Below are 4,645 nucleotides of genomic sequence, written 5' to 3'. Positions count from 1 at the left end.
CTGCACTTGTGGGACCCTTGGAGCAAATGTCTCCTTAAATTTCCCAGCCTAGCAATGTCACTAGCAGCTTCAGCCCCAAGTTACAAATTGTGCTTTATGCTCTTTACCAATAAATGGCCTACTGCACTATCCTGAGTGTTACTGTGTCACCTACCCTAATATAGCCACTTTTCTTACCATCGATTTGTGTTCTAGTGAAGAGTTCAGACCTACATACATCAGACTAAATGTGCATAAGGAAAAGAAGTCAATCAAAGAAACAAAAGAGATGATTATACCAGAAGCTAAAATGTCAACTTCATAGCAATTGAAATAAATTTAAAAGACCACATTAAAATACCAGAAAGTAATTGCGATTGGGGGAGGTGTTTTAAAATTAGCTAGGGTGTTATAAAATCTCTTGCCTCAGTTTATGGAACAGCAATCATTTGAGGTGTAGCTGGAAAAACTGGATTACAGCATGTTCTAACTTCAGGGGAATTGAAGAGAACAGAAAAAACACTGCCAGTTTGTGGATCTGGCAACCATCTCCTCAGAGACTGTGCTGTAAAATCCCAACATAGCCATGATTTGACTATCTCTGTAGCTCACCATTTTGTGAGCACCTACTTTGTTCCAGGTACCCATCATACTTTAATTCTCACAGCAACTTGTTTTAAAGAAATTACAGAGTGTCAGAGTAATTAAGGTAATTGCAAATACCCATGCAATTTACAATTTTCAGACCTGGATTTTATTTCAAGTTTATCTAATTCCAAAGCCTTCAATATGAATCATTGCTTGTGTTTCATGATTGTGAAATGTAAGAACGATGTAATTATTGCAATTTTAAAAACCAGAATGATTAGCCTTACAATTTGGGTAATATTTAATCATCTTACCCTAAGGTCAGATCATTGGGCTCTCTTTATTATATGTATTCTCATTCAATTTCCCAGTAGAAACTCTAAACTACACTGTGTTCCACACACACACACACACACACACACACACTCTCTCTCTCTCTCTCTCTCTCTCTCAAATAGAACCATGTTTTAATCTCAAAATGCAGAATTAAGGAAAAATGATCTTTCCCAATATTTACTAGTTAGCCTAAGCTTGTAAATAATTATCATCCCTACAAACGTTTAGGAAAGTAAATATCCCAGTCCAACTAGTAATTATGGTAGCATTGCATGAGCTTAATATTAAAGTTTTTCATATTTTAGCATTATGAGTCTTACTTATCAGTAAGTCAGCAATTGCTTTTTATGTTTTTGGAGAAAAGCTGCTATGTCTTTATCTAAAGTAAGTAAAAAAGTAGTGGTCTCCTTTATTAAGAAAACATGTGACTGATCCTGTAGTTATTAACAGGTTATTTTTCTCACTTGTGTCTTTCTCATATGGAGGATAAATTTAAATGTAAAACTCTATATATCCTCATTCATATATCATTGTTTGTGCATGCACAGGGATTGTGTGTGTTGTTACAGAGATTGGGAGGGGGGAGGCAGAGGGGAACTGATGTTTAGTGAATATCTTTTATGTAATAGATGCTCCTTTTAGCTCTCTACATTGTTTTTCATTTAGTACTCACAAAATTTGATTATGCTCTGTGTTTTTCAGAACTCTCCTGTTGCAAGTGACAGAAACTCAATTCAAAATGGCTAAAGCAAGCAAGTGGTTTATAAAATAGGCTCATATTGCCAGAAATGCAGGGTAGCCTGGCTATACTCACAGGCAGAGGTTCATATAATGTCATTAATCACCTGATGGGTTCTTCCTGCCCATTGCACAGACAATACCAATTCACTGAGACGGTTATTTTGCAGTAAAAAAAAAGAGTTTAATTAATGCAAGGCTGACCACATGGGATAACTGAGGTTATCACTCAAATCAGTCTCTCTGAAGGCTTGGAGATTAGGGTTTTTCATGGAGAGTTTGGTGGGCAGGGGACTAGGGAATGGGTGTTCCTGATTGGTTGGAGATGCAATTATAAGGATGTGGAAAACAGTCCTCTTGTGCTGTGCCCACGTCTCTGTTGGGGTCCATAGGACTTGTTGAATCATGATTCATGAGTCCAGGTGGGGATCAGTCAGTTGCCAGCATGCAAAAGTCTGGAAAGCATCTCAAAAGACCAATCTCACTGATATAGCTGGGATGTTTTTACCCTCCAAATCTCATATTGAAATGTGGTCCCCAGTGTTGGAGGTGGGGCCTGGTGGTAGATGTTTGGGTCATGAAGACAGACTGCTCATGAATGACTTGGGGCCCTTTTCACAGTAATGAGTGAGTTCTTATATCATTTCCCAGAGGAACTGGTTGTTTCAAAGAGCCTGGGAGCTCTCTGGCTCCCTATCTCACATGTGACATGCTTGTTTCCCCTTCACCCTCTGCCATAAGTAAAATTCCTAAGACCTCACCAGAAATCAAGCAGATGTTGGTGTCATGCTTATATGCTTACATGTCTGCACAACCATGAGCCAAACAAACCTCTATTTTTTATCAATTACCCAACCTCAAGGTATTTCTTTATAGCACAGCAAATGAACTAACAGAAGTTCTACAATGGTGAGGTCATCTATAGGATCAACTGGGGAAGTTACAAATATTCTGACCTCTGCCCACATGACTCCTGAGCAATATAGGATTATACAAGCTATGCCTACATCTCAGCAGAGTTCAGGCCCCTGCCATAGTTCTTATCTCATGGCCTTTCGTTAGTTTTCAGTCCCTGAGCAAAGAGGGGGTTAGTTTTAGGGAAGGACTATTATCGAGCTTGTTTCCAACTTAAACTAAACTAAATTCTTCCCATGGTTTGTTTGGCCTATGCACAGAAATGAGTAAAGACAGCCAGTCTGTGAGGCTAGAAGAAAGATGCAGTCAGCCATGTTAGATTTCTCTCACCCTCAATCTCTGCAAAGGTGGTTTCAATTCCTTCCTTGGGCTTCACCCCACTTTAATCCTTAGGCATGAACTATGGAGATGGAAAAAGACTGAGAACTCCTCTAACTTCTTCCTGTTGACAGTGGGCATAGTTGGGATGGGGTTTCCCCAAGGGCAAGAGGAGTGAAACCATTTTGCAGTTGTCTGTATGTATTCACACATGCCTAGTTGAGGTCTCAAGTTCTGCATAACAAAAACACTAACATTCTTATCTATGGCTTCAGTACAGCGCCTGAGAGAACAGTGGACTATAAGATAATAATGAGCCCTAACATAAGGGGTAAAATTCTTAGCTTCAGGAGTCTCTGTAAAACTGATCTGAGGCCTTGAGGGATCCAGGTGAATGACCGTGAAAACCAGTCAGATATTGGGTTGTTAGTGGAGACTCAAAAACAATGGACAAGAATGGAATCTAATAACAAGTGTACTATAATTTTTCTGAAATAATGTTTATCTCTTCACTTTTTCATTTCTATCAAAGACACATCATAGTAAGACTACTTTATTTGCAAAATAAGTTTTATTCTTATTATACTTGGCCTAATTATACACATAAAATGAGGTGAGAATAATTAATTACCATGTATCCTTGTATTAAATTGGCTTTTCTGGGACTTTTTTATAAGGAATCTCAGATTAGACCTTTTAAAAGTCTCTTGAGCCCTGCCAAGGATTTATTTGTGTCTGCAGATGTTTGTATGAATTGAATGAATTCCTTCCTTCTCAATGTTTCCAAAATAACTTGGGGTTCCTTGGCCTGTCGGGAAGTGACATTCTTTACTTACTACAGGTTAGGAAACCTGTAGAGGACAAGGTATGAGACCAATTTTCCCAAGGAACTTTTGTTGGCTCTGTAGTTCAATATCAATTCTTCAAAGCAGTCTGAAAACATGTCATACCAGTCAAAGCCTTGGTAAAATAATCAGTGTCTGCAAAGAAAACAGATTCTCATTGAATTATTCCATATAAATATATTATCATAAGTTAAAGATATTCATAAATAGTTTCCAAATTCTGGAGAATTCAGGTAGAGAGAGATATATATGCCAAATGTTGCTCAAGGGAGTATACTTTACTCAGTTGTTAAAACGTTGTAAACAGCTCAAAAGAAAATAAGTTTTCTTGACTCTGGAAGAGAAGCAATGTTTCAAGCAATAAATCATAAAAAGATTATTTCAGTATTCTATTAGTTCAATCCATGCCAATAACTCCTGTTTTGCTCATATCTCATGAATAAATCAGCTTTCCATGAAAGTCTGGGAAGTTTTCCTATTTCAAATACACAATTTCTAAAGTTATCAGAAACTTGCATTCATGAGCACCTGTCAGAGTTCTATAGCTGATTAAAAAATCACCTTTTCAAAAGGATCGATCTAAAGCATTTGTGGATGACAAAAGTTTTAGAACATTCAAGGTTAATGATACAATTGGTGAAAATGGGCTTATTTTGTGGCATAAATTTTTAACATAATTATAATTATTACTGGTGACATATATGGAGACATTTCAGAATACAAGAATCTCATGCAATTCTGTAACACACAATAATCACACATTCATACAAATATGATCCAAAGAAAGCCAAACGGGGGGTGGAGCAAGATGGCAGAATAGGAACAGCTCCAGTCTCCAGCTCCCAGCGCGAGTGACACAGAAGACACGTGATTTCGGCATTTTCAACTGAGGTACTGGGTTCATCTCACTAGGGAGTGCCAGACAA

This window comes from Colobus angolensis, unplaced genomic scaffold (genome assembly GCF_000951035.1).
Source record: "Colobus angolensis palliatus isolate OR3802 unplaced genomic scaffold, Cang.pa_1.0 Scaffold492, whole genome shotgun sequence".
Classification (NCBI taxonomy): Eukaryota; Metazoa; Chordata; class Mammalia; order Primates; family Cercopithecidae; genus Colobus; species Colobus angolensis.
Note: the sequence above shows the minus strand (reverse complement) of the source record.